The following is a 17,197-nucleotide window of genomic DNA, read 5'->3' as shown; positions in this document are numbered from 1 at the left end:
TGTGCTTTCTTTAAGGCAAACACTAGATTTTTATTATTCAAACCCTACTTGAAGTTTCTTTCTTCTATATATTTTTTGTAACTTTGTTGAATAGTTGGCTTATCCTTGAGGCTTTTATAAGTAGCCAAAGCAGGTGTAACAGATCATATTGCTGCTCGATTAATTATTCATTAACTTGATCATGTGAGCTGGGACGCTGGGCACTAGATCCATTTATTTTGACACTTCAACTACCAGTTTGGATTGGCCTCCTTGCTAATCAACTGAATTAACTGGTTGTTAATGAGAGTAAACAAAAACAGTTCATGGTATGTAGATTTGGCTCTAATTTTAACCTATGAAAAGAAGCGATTAAGATTAAGAGAAGGAAGAATGTGGAGTGAAAAGCAAGGCAGAAATGATAAAGGAAAAGAGGAAGAAATGGTGTAAGGTGGAAGAGCAGGGGAGAGGATTAATCAGTAGCTACTGCTGCTCCTCTCTCTCTCTCTGTCTCTCTGTCTCTCTCTCTGTCTCTCTGTCTCTCTCTCTGTCTCTCTCTCTCTCTCTCTCTCTCTCTCTCAGCCAGGTCGTTTGTATTAGGTGATCATTTTCCTAAACAGCCCTGCTAAAACAGAATCATGGTACATTTCTCAGCCTGCAACCTCCCTTTCCACTCAACAATATCTCTCCAGGGTTTTTTCCATGTTAGCACTTTAGATCCACTCACAATGTTTACTACTACATGCAATGTCATTGTAAAAATATACCACAATTTGTTTAGACCCCTATTAGGTTGTTACCTTTATTGCTATTATAAACAATGCTGCATTAAATATCCTTGTTCATTCTTTCTCATGCACAATGAAGAGTTTTCTTGAGTGTCCTCTTGCTCGAGACCTCTGCACCCGCACAAATACCATCTAAAAGGCTCCCTTAAACAGGCCAAATGCTTAACTGCTCCATCCAAATCTGGTATGAATTGCACTCGATAGGGTTGGGATTTCTAGGGAGCTACCAATGAGTAGCTTCCCCTCTCATGTTCTAAATAATTTAAACCCAGAATTAATGTAGGGGTCAAAATCTTTTTATCAAGCTGATTCCTGTGAGTTTGAGGGTACAGATTTTATTTGTGAATAGGGAGGTAATACTAACCTTAGAACTGGACAGACTTTCTCAGTCATGGAATAAGGGGCTGGGGCAGTCCTACCCCATGTCCCTGCCCCTATCAGTGAGGGACCCAGAAGGAGTCAGAGGGCACACTCAAATTAGGATCATTCTAGAAGACTCCATCAAAAGTGTGAGCAGGGCAAAGTACCCTGAGGTGAAGACAGAACTGTCTTAGTCCGTGCCCCAGGAAAAAGGCTCTGAGACAGAGATTAGCATGCAGGAAATGTGTTGGGGAGTCTGACTGAGAGCCACACCTATGGGGGGGAGTGAAAAAAGTGGAATTGAGCATAGGGAGGTGTTAAACTGTGAAGAAGTTGCAACAAAGTCCTCAGTTGTTCCAAAGACTGGGATGAACCTTTCCAAATGTCTTGCTTAATGCAGGGAAGGTGAGCCTTTCTACTGACCACACATTGGCTGGTAGCTGCCCCTAGGGAGTGGAGTGTGACCTGCGGCTCTCTCTAGAGGAAGGTAGTCCCTAGAGAGAGCCTCTCTTCTGGCCTAAAGGGGCATATGTCCAGTGCCCCAGAGACTTCACTAGGGTTCAGCCTTGGGCTGCTTGGATCCACTTCTTCAATAGTAAAATCTGGGAACAGCTTCTCCAGTATTCTGGCTGGCCTAGTTTTTCGGGTAAACTTATAAAAGGAAAGTTAGTGACATAAATTACAGCCTCTGTTGCTCCAGCTGGTTTCAAGGTACCTGATACACATCATCTCTCCACTCTGTTACTCCTTTTAGACTCCTCTCACCCCTGGCTAGCACCTCTGTTGATTTAAGAGGCTTACCTGTTGGAGTCACCCTTTCATCAGTAAGAGGATCTGAGCCCTTGTTCACCATGTCCTTTTCAGTCCACAGGTACTGCCTTTGTGCCTGAATTGTTAAAATTGGGTAAGGGACTTCAAAGAGACACCCCAGAGTGTGATGGCAGCCCTACCTCTTCCTGACCATCAGGGTCAATTACACCCGCTAGGATGGAGCCTCTTTCCTGTGCCTGATGCACTTTGAAGACACCAGGGTCAGTCAGCAGATAGAGCTTAAAGCTTAAAAGGGCCCCTGTTGCATTTCCAAATGGAAGTGTTCTCCCTCTGGAAACTGAGACCTCTACATCCTGAAAAGCCTAGAAGTGAATAACAGGAAGAAAAAATTCGCTCAGTGGGTCAAGAGGAATGGTATAGCAGAGCCACCTGTCTCCCCCTCTTTGGTTCCCAGACTCAGGCTTGCGACCTACCAGGCAGGCACCCCATAAAATGGTTGTTGACACAGGGTATATACTGTGTCCTGGAGGCACCAGCGGAAGAAGGGTAGGTGAAATGATCTATGTCACCTGCTCATGTGACTTCCTTGTGTCCTGACCCTGCTTGTAGCTCTTCCACTTTCCCATAAATTGCTGCTATTATGATAGGGTGGATCTGGCAGAGGTCAAGGGAGGTCACTGGTGTAGATGATACAGGTCAGCCTCCTGGAGCCCAGAGCAGGGTGCAGAAGGGTGGAGAGAAGGGTGGAAAGGCAAACAGAAGATATTCAGGACACCTCCAAGCCCTGTCCACCTCAAGGGCAGAGCTCTGAGGGGAGAGCAGAACTTATGTACCCAGAAAGTAGCTCACTCCCAGATATTCTTCCCAGATTAGCTAATCAGGAAAGCCCCATCCACCTCCCAGGAGTAGAGCGAGTAAAGAGGAAGCAGAGGTCAAACATGTGCTGAGGGAAAACTCCTCCCAATGGAAACCCAGAGTGAGACTAAGCCTTTCTCCTCTAACACGCAAGATGAGCTGGATTCTGCAGGCCCAGAAGGACCAAGTGCAGTCGGAAAGGGGAGGTCCCATTAACAACTGGTTCGCCCCATCTCCAGAGCTGTCCACCCAAACTCTCTGTGAAGATGAAAACGTTCCAGAAGGCTTTGCTGTCCAGAAAGATAGCCACTGGCCACATGTGGTTACTGATCATGCCACGTTGCTGGTGTTGTGGCCACGCACCATGTGATATTAGTGCCCCTGGTATTTTTGGCAATTAGAATGAAATAACTTAAGTCTTAATTAGTATATAGGTGTAGGCTTTAACTAAATGTTTCAATTGCTCTGATTTGTGCGTAGCTTATAGTCAGATCAAGACAGAATGTTAGTCATGTTTCGAAGGACTGGCTGTAAAGCAAGTTCCAGGAGAAATATGTAAAAGTACACTTTGTTTGAGATAATAGAAAAATATAGCTAGCTAAGCACAAAACAATGATAGCCTAAACAATGGATATAGTCACAAGATGTCTAGTTTTTTGCTTCTTGCTTTAAAAATAACAACAGACACACAATTATGAGATATTTTTGCAGAATCTTGGTTCTCTATCCCAGCACTCCTTGTTCTTGCAATATAATTTTACGTTGTTGATGTACTGTCAAGCAGGAAAAGGTAACTGCAGGGTTGCAAGGTGAATGCGAGTTTGTTTTGCAGAAGGAAAGAATGTCTTCAAGATGGCTATGACCAGTTGCTGGCGCCCAGGAGTCTGATACAAAATAGTGTCATCTATGAATAAAGAAACACATACTTCTCTCGCTCAGTTCCCTGGAATTCCCCTTCTCCTTACTCCCTAATCACATAAAAACTCCCTAATTTTGCATTTTGGGAGAAATGGATTTGAGAGATCTTGCTCTCCCATCCTCTCATCTTGGCCAAATCAAATGAACCTTTCTCCACCTCCAAACACCGGTGTGTCAACCTTTTGGCCTAAGAAGGCATCGGGAACACAAACCTGAATTTTGGGAGGTAATTCTGCAACTGTGTGGCAGAGGAACTGAGTTGTCTATTTTAATTAATTTTAATTTAAATAGCCACATGTGGCTGGCAGCTACAATATTGACCAGCACAGAGACCAGGGAATATGTAGATCTAGAGTCTGGGGACAAAAACCTTTACAGGCTCACCTACACAAGCTTCCATGGAGCTAGTGAAGGCACTGGTTGCTTTCACCAAAATCCCTTGAACTTGATGAAGCAATGCTCTTGGCCTATGGTGTGGAATAGGCTTTGGAGTCATATGCTCAGGCCATGTCTAAGCAGCTGTGTGATTTCAAGCAAGCTGCTTACTCCCTCAGACCCAATTTTCTCTCCTGGGAAATGAGAATTACACTTTATAGGGCTGATGTAGATGTGCAATGAGAGGACACCTGTTAGGTATCTGGTACACAGTGGTCTCATTTCATTCATTCATCTTCTAACACCAGCCACCAGCCCCAACTTCCTAGGACTTCTCCAGCTTTTCTTTAGTGAACTCCCAGCTTACCAGGCCCGCTCTCACATCTGAGCTTGCTGTCCCCACTGTGGAAGGATGCAGTAAACAGGGCTTCCTGCTCTGGATGGTCATATCATCTTTTGACCACAGAGAACTGGGCATACATTACTTAAGGTTATAACATAGAGGGCAATGTAGATGATTTTGGGGGAGGGAAAGTGAAATTCATTCTACTATCTCACAAACATTTTCTTCCACACCATGCCAACAAGACTAACAACAAAGTTAAAGACTAAAAATCCACAGCCTCACTGCATCAGCGGAGCTGAGATTCTCACCTATTTTTGCTTCCAGTTCTTACAAGTAAAAGCCTAAAATGAGAGGCTGGATTGAACTTCTCAGTCAAGGGCCCTTGTCTGGGAATTACATAATTCCCACAGGGCAAACAGCCAGAAGCCAAATTTGGCAAGCCACCAGGGCTTGCTGGAGGCTGACTTCACCTTTGTTTATTTGGCTGTTTGGCACAGTTGCTTTTGTTTTGGTTTTGGGATATCGTGATGATGTTTTGAGCTGTGCGTGTATTCTCAGGTCTGCCTTTTTGGCCTGCTATTGGGGAGAAGAGAGAGTTTCCTTTGTTTGTGGAGCTCAGTAATGAACTTGTTATTTCTGTGGCAGGAGGTGTCGGGAAGTTCAGAGGTTCAAATTTTAATCTAGTTCCAATATGGGTCCTGCTGATGAATTTGTTTTATTTTTTATCCCTGTTCCAGCACCAAACATCATATAAATAAATGAATATATAAATAAAATTCATGAAGCTGGTCTAGGGATTTGATGCTGAAAAGCCTTGCTGAGTTTCAAGGGTGAGTTTTAACATCAGACAGAGCCTCCTCATCTTGTTGTTATCACCTATGCAAAATCCTGTAAGGAAGGATGAAAATACAATAGGTAAGCCCCAGCTGTACCGAGACAGAACACAGGGAAGGAATTATCAAAGAAATTAAAAAGCCTGTTGTGGTCATTGAAAGAGCCACTGGTTTTCTTTCAGTGATAATCCTGCAAGTCAAATTTATGCCGGTGGGCTGGCCTTTCCACCTTTCTCAAAGCAGCGGTAGTAAGTCAGCATTCACAACACGGTTTGTGTGGGAAAGAGCGCTGAGCATTCACGACAATGAAAAGCACTGGGAACCTAGAGAAGCTTCCACTCCCAACCTGGTGTTATTCTTATATCATATTCTGCTTTCTTGGGGTTTTGTTTCCCTGTATAAAATAATAAAATAACTTTAGTTAGCTTCCTCTAAACTCCTAAAAGTCACTTTATACTCGTCTGAAAACTAAATCCATGTCTGAATAGAATATGCCAACATTTCTTCAGATTACCTGCATTTAAATAGCCCTACCAGTTTGTAAGCCTTCTTTGGTTTGGTTTGGTTTTGTTTTTCTTGTATTTGAGTCATTCTTTTCAGTCTTCTTTTAAATTGCATTTATTGGGGTGACATTTGTTCATTTAAAAATACAGGTTTCAACTGGATGACTCAATACAACATCCTTTGCAAACTGCAATGTGCACCCATCTGCCCAAGCAAAGTCTCTTTCCATTCCCAATTTCCCACCTGTGCACTCCCACCTCCCCAACTCCCCTCTGGCTATCACCACACTGTTGTCGGCATCTGTGTGTGTGTGTTACAGATGTATGTTTCTTTTGCTTAATCCCTTCACCTTCCTTCATCCAGTCCCCAAACATGTCTGCCTCTGACAGCTATGAGTTTCTTACATGTATCCATGCTTCTGTTTCTATTTCGTTCATCAGTTTATTTTGTTCATTAGATTCTACATATAAGATAAATGAGATCATATGACATTTGTCTTTCTGTGACTGGCTTAGTTCATTTAGCATAATCATCTCCAGGTCCAACGATGCTGTTGCAGAAGGTAAGGTTTCCTTTTTTTTAATGGCCAAGTAGTATTCCATTGTGTAAATGTATCACAACTTTTTTACCCATTCATCTACTAATGGACACTTGAGCTGTTTCTAGAACTTGCTATTGTAAATAATGCTGCAATGAACATAGGGATGCATATATTCTTTTGAATTAGTGTTTTACATTTCTTTAGGATGTATTTCCAGAAGTGGAATCACTGGGTCAAAAGTCAGTTTCATTTTTAATTTCTTGAGAAAACTACGTCACTGTTTTCCACAGTGACTGGACCAGTCTGCATTCCCACCGACAGTACAAAAGGGTTCCCCTTTCTCACATCCTCACCAGCACTTGTTTATTGATTTATTGATGACAGCCATTCTGATAGGTGTAAGGTGATACCTCATTGTGGTTTTAATTTGCATCTCTGATGATTAGTGACAGTGAGCATTTTTTCATGTCTATTGGCCATCTGGATGTCCTCTTTGAAGAAGTGTCTATTTAGGTCCGTCACCCAATTTTTTTTAATGTTCAACGATCTCTGAACTTTTTATTGGCCTCTTGTTCCCCAAGGGGTGCCCCATTTCTGCTGCCATTAACACCTCAGAACTTTGGTGTCATTGACCTCAGAGACCACTTTGCCATTCACATCCCTGCAGGTGGTCATCTTTTGGATGGACTGTATGCAGTGGCTGTTGTCCAGGCCATCAAAGATCGAAAATCAAAGTCCTTTCCTTCTTCCTGCAGTAGCAGCAGGTGGCGATCTCAGCCTCCAGGTTGGCCAGGATGTTCAGCAGGGCCTCATACTCCTGGGCCTGGTGCTGCCCCTCAGTCCAGGTCTGGGCTGGCTCTGACTCCAGGTGTAGCAGGATCCCATTGAGCTGTTCCATATGCATGACATAGCACATTTCCACCTCCCTCAGGCTGTTCTCCAAGCTGACCTTTAGATTCCTCATGAAGTTCAGGTCAGTGTCCAAGTACTGGACCATATGCCCCAGCTCTGTGTCATCTCAGCAGCTCCTATCTCAGCAGTCTGCCAGGTGACCACTGTGCTGCTCTCCTCCATCTGCTGGGACTAGTACTTGTCTAGCTCCTCTCTGCTCTGCTCAGACAGCTTGTCATACTGGGCCCAGATGTCTTCCATGATTATGCTGAAGTCCTGAGATTTGGGGAGATCCAACTCCACAATCAACCCAGAGTTGGCAATCTGGTTTTGTAGGCTATTTACTTCCTCATCATTGTTCTTCTTCTTGAAGAGCAGCTCCTCCTTGAGGACCTTGATCTCTGTCTCTAGCTGAAGATATGTGATATTGATGTCATCAATGACCTTTCTAAACCCATTGATGTCACTCTCCACAGATTGGCACAGGGCCAGCTTCCTCGCATACTTGACGTGGTAGTTATCAGCAGCAAGATGGGCACTGTCAATCTGAAGAACAATGAGGGCAGTGTTCACAGAATTTGCAAAGACCTGAGCCTTCAGGTCCTGGATGGTCTTGAAATAATTCCCCTAGTCTCCGACATGGGGTACCTTCTTCTCCAGGTGTTCCCAGATTTTGATCTCTAGTCTCTGATTATCAGCCTCCAGGCTTCTCACCATCTCCAGGTAGAAAGCCAGGCAGTCATTCAGACATTGCACAGTCTCCTCACTCTGGATGCCTCCTATGCCTGCTTTCTATTCTGTTCCATTGTTCTTATACCAGTACCAGGCTGTTCTGGTTACAGTGGCCTTGTAGTATAGTTTGATATCAGGTAGTGTGATACCTCCAACTTTGTTCTTCTTTCCCAAGATTGCTGAAGCTATTCAGGGTCTTTTTTGGTTCAATATAAATTTTTGGAATATTTGATCTAGTTCTGTGAAATACACCATTTGTATTTTAATGGAAATTGCATTGAATTGATAGATTGCTTTGGGCAGTATGGACATTTTAATAATGTCAATTCTTCCTATCCATGAACACAGTATATGCGTCCACTTATTTGTATCTTCCTCAATTTCTTTCTTCAATATCCTATAGTTTTCTAAGTTTTACCTCCTTGGTTAAATTTATTACTAGGAACCTTATTTTTTGTTGTTTTTGCAGTAGTAAATGGAATTGTTTTCTTAATTTCTCTTTCTGATAGCTCATCATTGGTGTATAAGAATGTCATTGATTTCTGAATATTAATTTTGTATCCTGCTACTTTGCCAAATTCATTTATTAGATCTAGTAATTTTTGGGTGTAATCTTCAGGGTTTTCTATGTACAATATCATGTCATCCACAAATGACAGTTTTACAACCTCCTTTCCAATTTGGATGCCTTTTATTTCTTGTTCATGTCTGACTGCTGTGGCTAAGACTTCCAGTACTATGTTGAATAAAAGTGGTGAACATGGAATCCTTGTCTTGTTCCTAATCTTAAGGGAAACAATTTTAGTTTCTGTCCATTCAGTATGATGTTGGGTGTGGGTTTGTCGTATATGGCCTTTATTAGGTTGAGCTATGTTCCCTTCATCCCCACTTTGCTGAGAGTTTTTACCATAAGTGGGTGCTGGATTTTGTCAAATGCTTTTTCTGCACTTATTGATATGACCATGTGACTTTTATCCATCATTTTGTTTATGTGATCTATCACATTTATTGATTTGTAAATACTGTACCAACCTTGCATCCCCAAAATAAATACCACTTGATCGTGGTGTATGATATTTTCAATGTATTGCTGGATCCCATTTGCTAATATTTTCTTGAGGATTCTAGTATATATGTTCATCAGGGAGACTGGCCTATAATTTTCTTTATTTGTAGTGTCTTTATCTGGTTTTAGAATTAGGATGATACTGGCTCATAAAAAGAGCTTGGAAGTCTTCCTTCCTCTTTAATTTTTTTGGAATAGTTTGAGAAGGATAAGTGTTGGTTTTTCCTTGAATGTTTTGTAAAATTCAACCGTGAAGCTACTCAGTCCAAGACTTTTGTTTGCGGGGAGTTTTTTAATTACTGATTCAACTTCATTACTTGTAATATCTATTCAGATTTTCTGATTCTCCCTGTTTATCTGGAAGATTGTGTGCTTCTAGTAATTATCCATTTCACCTAGGTTGTCCAATTTGTTGGCATATAGTTGTTCGTAGTATTTTCCTACAATTCTTTATAAACATTTCTATGGTGTTAGTTGTTAATTCTTCTCTTTCATTTCTGATCTTATTTATTTGTGTCCTCTCTCTTTTTTTTCTCAATGAGTCTGGAGTGTTATAGCCAAGATATCTCTCTGACTTTTCAGCCACTGCACATGGGTGAAGGGGGGAGCAGCCCTTTCTGCATCTATGCCCTTCTTACCAATCTCTATGTGGCTTCTCCTGTAAACCCTTGGTTATAATATTTCAGTTCAGAGTTCATTTGGTTATTCAGGTTGACTGCTCTATAATTTAGTTATAAATCCACTTTGGGGGAGGGAGCAGGTAGGTGTGGCTTCCAGCTACTCTGCAGCCATATTGGAATCTCCAGCCTTCTTTGGAAAGATGGAAAAACAGGGTTTTGGAAATTCAACATCTCAAAATGAGCTAACATGAAATCCCTAGAGATACAAAAAAAAATGGGATTAATTATAGTCCCAATGTCTTAAAAGACAAATGTAATGAATGAAGGCACAGAGAAAGAAAAAAGAAAAGAAGAAATTATGTCCTATCTAAATTACAGGGTTTCCTTTCCAGAGGTTTTCCTCCAAGAGAAGTCTTCATTAGAAAACATTTTTCTCACAGAAATGGCCTTAGCAGACCCATTCAGAGGGTCCAAGTCAGCTCTTCCTGGCAGAGAGGAAGCACCTATTATTTGGTTCTGAAAAAGTTCAGGAAAAGCAGAGAGTGTTATGCCTAATATACTTCACCTGGTCAGTAATTGTAAATTCCCTTCTTGTTTATTTCCTTTCCTCCTCCCTCAGAGGGCCCTTAGAGGGCCACCAGGAATATAACCAGCCTCTAAAGGAATGCCCAGAAAAATTTAATGAAAGTGCTTCCCCAAGAACACCTTCTCCACCACAGGGCCCAGGAAACAAAGTCCTCTGTTTGGTACTTACCCACAGGTCAGCTAATCTGAGACTTTCATCCTCCTAAAGACAGCAAGATGCCTGCTCTCCCTTCCCCCCCCCCTCCCCAGCCTCACCCAGGTCCCTGGTAGCATCTATGCAATCAGACAGCAAATAAGGGACCATGACACTAGTGTCATTATTCTTAACACCTCCTCAAGATCCTTTTTCCTCCCAATGTCACTACAGAGAGAAAAATATCCTCAAAATGGAAAGGAGAGAAGTAGGGCAGGTGATTTAGGAGCAGTGCCTGCTGAGCAGCAGAATTACCCCTGTCACCTGCTGCTGTCCTTCGGAACATACACACATCCATGCAACCCTTCCCCTCGCGTCAAGCACAGGGGTGAGGCACACATCCCCTGAGGGCATGGACTGTCTCCCTCCAGGCCACCCCTCATCCCCCACATGCAAAGCCGCTGCCTGTCTTTTGAGACCAGGGCAGTGCTCCACATGGAGCCCTAGAAATGTGATGTAATGCAACAGTCCAGGGCCAAGCCCAAGGTGGATCCTGATTCCAGCTTTTCCCAGATGTGAAATCTTGAACAAATAACCTCTTTGAGCCTTCATTTCTTCCCATGGTACAAGTAGGTAGAACCTTGTTCACACAGCTGATATGATGTTCAAATAAGATATGTATAACAGCTTCTAGTCTGGCATATAATAGGAGCCCAATAACTATCAGTGTGCTCACTGTTTCTCCCTTTCTCTCCCCCTTTCTCCTCTCTCTGTCTCACACACACACACAAACACACACCACATACACACAGCAACATCAGGCAAAAAGGACAGAGGATCAGGAGAGGAACACAGGTAGCTGTGTACATATGCCACTCAAGCTCCCAGGGTCACCGCATCCTCATCTGTGAAATCAGGAGTTTAGGGTGCATGAATTTGTCAATTCCATGAAGAACTGAACTGACCCATACATGAAGAAGAGAAAAGAAGTAAATGACATGAAGGAATGATAGACCTCTAGCAGGATAGCAGGCAGGATGACAAGCATTCCTCTGATTCCCTTAAAGGTCCAAGTCCAAGAGGAAGACACAAAAAGCAACCAATTTAATCCCACTCAACAAATGGTAGCTCGGTAACAAGTACAACACCACACACTAAAAATGTTTCACTGTGGTTGGAAATGTTTCCTCCTCTTTGGTTTCAATCTTGCTTGCTTTTGAGTCAAGAGGGAGAGAGTGGACAGATGGAAGAGGAGCACAGAGGAGAGGTTCAAGCAGATCTCTATCACACAGGTATTTTCCTCCAGGCGGGCTCCTGAGCTCAGGTTCCTGAAAGAGGCCACATAATTGGATTTTTGATAACGTATCAAAATGTAGATTGTGAATGCCCCAGGGAGCATTGCTTTCAAAATATAGATTCTCAGGAGATACTGAGCACAGATCTTTTGTACATGACACAGGTGAAACCAGGAAATTGTTGGGTCAAAAATTTCATTATGACGTATGTGAGGGAGTGAAAAAGAAATACAAAGTGTTGTTCAGAATGGGCATATCCACCCCATTCTCAGGGTTCCCAGGGGCCCACCTTAGGAAGGTGAAGACAGCCCTCCTCCCTCTACCTCTGAAGTGTGTAGGAGCCCTGTGGCCCAGGGTCTGTGTCCGTTTCTTCCTCGGTGTGTTATCCCGGGACGTGAAGACACTGGATATGTCTCTAGCTCCCCTGAAGACAGCAGAGAGCAAAGCATTAAGTGGTGAATGGAGAGAGGTCAAAGAAAGAAAATAAAAGAAGAAAGCATGCAAGATGCCTTTTCACATAGGTGTCTCACCTTATCCTGAGCTGGGTGATAGTCAGTCAGAGACTGGGTGGTCCTGGAGAACCACCAGCGACCCACCCATTCATTACCTAGTATTGAACAGAGATTCTAAGCAAACAAAATATTTGGCATTTTTGAAAAGGGTGTTGGCTTTTGACTCAAATTCATTTTAGTTCAACAACATTCTTTCCCTGTCTTGCTTTGTCCTTGGGAGAGTTGAAGGTTGCCTGTCCTCGAGCTAGCTGAGGGCTGCCTTGGGTGCCTTTTGTTGGAGATTAGCAAAAGTGGGAGATTTGGTTTCCCTGACTCCAGGTATTAGAAGTGTTTGTGCTTGGGCAGGGAAGAGTCCCCGGCATCTGCGCTGAACTCATTTAACCTGAAGACAGATGGCTCTGTGCATTCCCTAATGAATGCTTGACTCTACCAAGCCAGTATCACGTAAAATAAACCCAAATGTTTTTTGCTGGCAGGTTAAAAAACAAGCGGGGGGAGTGAGATTAGTCCTAAAATGTGTTTTCTTCACTATTAGGGCTCTTTCCTTTGTTTTTATCTCAGGTAAAATGGCTGTGCTCTCATTATAAAACCACAGGAGAATGAAAAACACAAAGAAAATAAAGATTTGTGGTGAAATAAAGTATCTTGGAGCCCCCCTCGCTCCTTAGCTACAAGAAATGAAATACATCTTTACAGTTTTCTCAGATTCTAACTCTGAGGAGGTTCCCTTGACTCATTCAAAACTGGACCCACCCTGCACACCCCACACGCCAACTCTCCCCAACTCTGTCCCAGACCACAGCAGCTGACAGAGCTCCAGCCTTCATTCTCAAACGGTGTGACTTTGTGGAGAACCCAGTGGTGTGATTTTACCCTGTCTTGTTCGGCCTTCCTTCAATAGGTATTAAATGAGAGAAGAGTTGACAGAGGAGAGTTCTCCTCCTTTTTAGGAGGTGTCTTCTTTACTCCCCAGTAAGGATTTCAGAGGCTACATCATGCAACAGAAGAAACTGGGTTGAATATTACAGAATTCACGGGCAGTTTTCCCGTCCGGAGATGTGAAAGGAGTATGTATCTTATGTATTGTACCTTTACCCTTGCATTTTTGCACTGAGTTCTCTGCAACCTCCTCGAGCAGATCAGGCCTGCTCTTTGAGGAAACACTGATGAGAATGCCAAAGCCCAGAGCTAAGAAGCCAACATTCAGACTGTGCAGGGCTGGGAGACCCAAGACTCAGGAGCCATATGCATTTGTTTGATTTAGTGGCAGCACCAATCTGATCCTGTAAATTGTTTCCTAGCAGAATGTAGCCATCTCTCCTGAAAGTCAGTCTGACAGTAATTTGTTACTAATTGTAGTTTAAAATGAGCTACTCTGGGCCCAGCTGAAAGCAAAGCATAAATTCAAGTGACTGCTCTTAGGATGTCCTTGGATTAAAGCGAATGGTAGGATTTTCAGTCCATGGCTTCTGGAAAGTGGATCATTTCCATAGCACCTTACTCATCAAATTAAGGTAAACTCCCAAGTGATGGGAAAGAAGAGTGTTTTGCAGTGTTTAAATCTCATCAAAGAACAGTGTCACCGTGGCTATCACGCAGTTTCCTTCTATTACCAAGGCTATTTCTGGCCGTCTATCTTCTGAGATTATTACTGCTCCTTAGACCACTTTCTCCATGGGGCAGTATTCACAAAATGCAGTCCATGGAGCATGCCGGGTTTTGCAAAAATGCAGAGCTCTAGGTCCCAGTCCAATTTACTAAACCAGAGCTTGGGTGTAGAGCAGGAGACAGGTCCCAGGAATCAGCATTTAAACCCCTGAGGGATTCCGATGCACACCCAAGTTTGAGAACCACCACCCCCATACGAAGATTAGTCAGTTCACCCACGGAGATTTTTAAGTCAAAAAAACAAGTGCTGACTGTAGCGGAATCTAAATCAAGAGCAGGACATGGAATGGAAGCTCCAGGACGAACTCCTGTCTCTCCCTCTAGCCTCTGCCACTGTTCAAATTATTGCCTCTCCCACCCTGGGTGCGAACATCCCAGCATGCCTAGCCTGGAGTAAGGCATGGCATCAAAATCACGAACCACATGTCAAGGTCTCCATCATTTGGTCTTGACCGTCTTCTCTGTCTGTCAGGTACACTCCACTCCAACCAGGTCAGCAGCCTCTCTTCTCCTCACACAGCCATGCTTGTCCCAGTCTCTGAGTCTGCGCTCACGCTGCTCCCCCGCCCGCACAGAAAGGCCTGCTTCTGCCCCTTGGTGCATCCCAACCCTACACGCCTCCTGCTGGACTCCCGACCACAGGTGATCCTTTTCTGTCCATTCTGGAACACCTTCATCCTTCCATTTTCTGAAACTCCACTTCCCTCAGAATCGGTCTCAGGTTTGGTTTTGTTGTTGTTGTTTTAAATGAGCATTTAATAATGATGTGCGTGAGATTCATCTTGCCAGCTGGAATTGGAAGTTCTGTAGGCAACTTTCCCTCAATTTTTAGCACTGAGTACAAAGTATATGGTGCTAATCTAATAATTCTTGTTAAGGTGTTGATTGATGGAACTCCTCCCTGCCCACCCAGAGGTTTATGTGGTGATTTCTACCACTCCTATCGTTTCTGGTGCCACCCAGCCCTAATTGAGTCAGTAGTACTACAGAGGGCACTGAAAACTGGCACAAGAAATATGCACAAAAAGGAAAGTACTCAACCAGTCATTATATATCAAGTACCAACTGTGTGCCAAGCAGGTCCTGGGTTAGGTACTAAGAATACAGAGATTAGTAAAGCATTCATTCTCTTGACGGGGCCCCTGCCCTTCCGTTGGAGACAATTATCCAGGTGCTCCTAAAAATCAACATAAGATTACAACATGATACATATGAGAAAGGAAGGACATCTGTGGGCTCTGAAAGTGAAAGGCATAGGGCCCGACCTACACTGCAGGACCAGAAGGCCAGAAACTAACTGTGGTGGAGACAGAACTCAAAGCCTCCAGGTGAAGACTGTGCAAACCTCTCCCCATATCCCCCTCACTTTATTCAAGTCACACACCCTTCCCTTTGGTGGCTCCCAAACAATTAAAAAGCTGATTCAGTCCACGTGGCTGAATGGCAACTACCAGGTGATTAATCTGTCTTCATCCCAAGCTTGGCCAAATCCCTGGAATTCTCCTTGGACTTTCCAGCAATAAAAATGAGTAAGATAATAGAGCCCTGCTAAACACATACTGTGAAGACTAAGAAATGATTGGAACACATTTGAACTCCTGGAAAGGGAAAGCAATCATGGCTCCAAACAAGCAGAGATTTAGCCCCAATTCCTTTGCTAACCAACCCCAGAAAAAAATGTGCGGGAACGAGGGAGAAGCACTCTGTGTGCATGCATGTGCATGTGTGTGTGTGTGTGTGTGTGTGTGTGTAGTAAAAGTCAGTTGCACAGTTCAGCTACTCTCTTGTGACTTTCTGTGGATTGCAACAAAGGGACTTTTAGGGGGTTCCAAAAGAATCCTCTTAGGGAAATTTGGCAGCCTATTGAATCTACAGAGAGTATTGTTTATCTCTGAATGGCTTTGTCAGCAATGGGCAAACTTAACAGGATAGCTATCCTGAAAGCTCAGTGAGTAGAAAAAGCAATAACATATGGAGACAGAGCTGTGTTTTTATTATTTTTCTTTTCTGTAGGGCTTGCATAATGTGTGCCACATACCCCTCTTGACAGCGTGTGGGGAAGGTGGGGAAGGTGGTAAGGGAGCCACCGGAGAGGCTGGCCAGCCTCTTAATATAGCCCCATTCAGTCAGATGGGTTGTATTATGCAAACACACACATTGAAGGCATTTCTGTTCAGCCTTTAAAACATGAGATTCAAAATAGCATTGTTATAAGACCCAGAAGATTTAAATAGATAAAGCATCTGATTGTATTTAACAAAAAGCAAAACACTTTCAGTGACTAAATCTAGAAACACCATTGTATTAAATCTGATCTGCTTCTAAAACCATTTCATAATTAATCCAACCATAAAAGAAAAAGATACCTGCCTTTACAAATACATGTTTTCATGTCCATCCTACATGTCAAACACTGAAATGTCACCCATTTAGAAGACAATTTAATAAGAAGAAAATATATTTACATTTTGCTTTCTGCATGTCAAGCACCTTTCTAAAGTCTTTGGGCATCTGAACTCATTACTACTTGCAACAGCCCTGTGAGGAAGATATTAGCTTTATTCCATTCACAATTGAGGAAACTGAGGCTCAGAGAGGTTAGGCAGCTTACCCTAGGTCACAGAGTTGACCAGTGTGGTAAAGCCACAATTCCAAGACAGGCATGTGGATGCCAGAGTCCACATTCTTGTCCCCTCTGCCATATCCTCTCTCGAAGGCTTGAGAAGATGGAATGCTGACAGTAATTATAATAGTCTTGGAGTAGGTTGGAAAAAATACAGTGTTTCCTGAGGCTTTCCATCAGCTAATTTTTAAAACTCTTGTTTAGCTAGATGGTTAATGATAAGGTAGTCACAAGTTAATTTAGAGCAAACTAAATATCATAAACAAATCATACAGGGCTAATTTGTATAACCTAAGTCAGAATGTGCAGTGAAAGCAAGGGGGAGAAAATGTTTGAGAAAACTGTCTTCAGAGAACACGGGCAGTAAGTTAAAACGGACTCCCTGAGGTAGACAGACGCTATTCTCTGCAATTTACCCAAGTGCTTGGAGGTGACTTAAAATTCCCAGCCTGTGCTCAGATCTGAGTTTAAAAGTGCTTCTTTTAGCAGCTCTCGCAGGCTAAATTATGACTTCAAAGCAGAAATGTCTCCATTCACAAAATGGGTCACTGACAAGAGCTCTGGGGCGCAAAGAACTATAACAAGCAAAGAAATATGGCAACAAGAGAAATGAATCTTTACCCTAGGTTCTGTTCTGCCTCCTCTTCTCTCTCTTTCTGCATGATAATAGCGAGCCTCATTCACCCTCTCATCACCGTGGGAGGAACCCAAGAAAGGGAGCCGACTCAATTAAACCCCATGGGCCCGTTCACCGTTCACGCAGAATGATGCTGGCATCGGAAGAGGCACCATTTACCTCTTC

General features: G+C 43.1%; 1 pseudogene; it reads right to left on the bottom strand.

Annotated features, from left to right (window-relative positions):
• Positions 1 to 6,814: 6,814 nt before the first annotated feature.
• Positions 6,815 to 14,449, bottom strand: LOC114496443 (annotated as a pseudogene).
• Positions 14,450 to 17,197: the final 2,748 nt, after the last annotated feature.

Source organism: Phyllostomus discolor, chromosome 3 (genome assembly GCF_004126475.2).
Source record: "Phyllostomus discolor isolate MPI-MPIP mPhyDis1 chromosome 3, mPhyDis1.pri.v3, whole genome shotgun sequence".
Lineage (NCBI taxonomy): Eukaryota > Metazoa > Chordata > Mammalia > Chiroptera > Phyllostomidae > Phyllostomus > Phyllostomus discolor.
The sequence above is the reverse complement of the archived record's forward strand: the minus strand, read 5'-3'. Positions and strand labels throughout refer to the sequence as shown.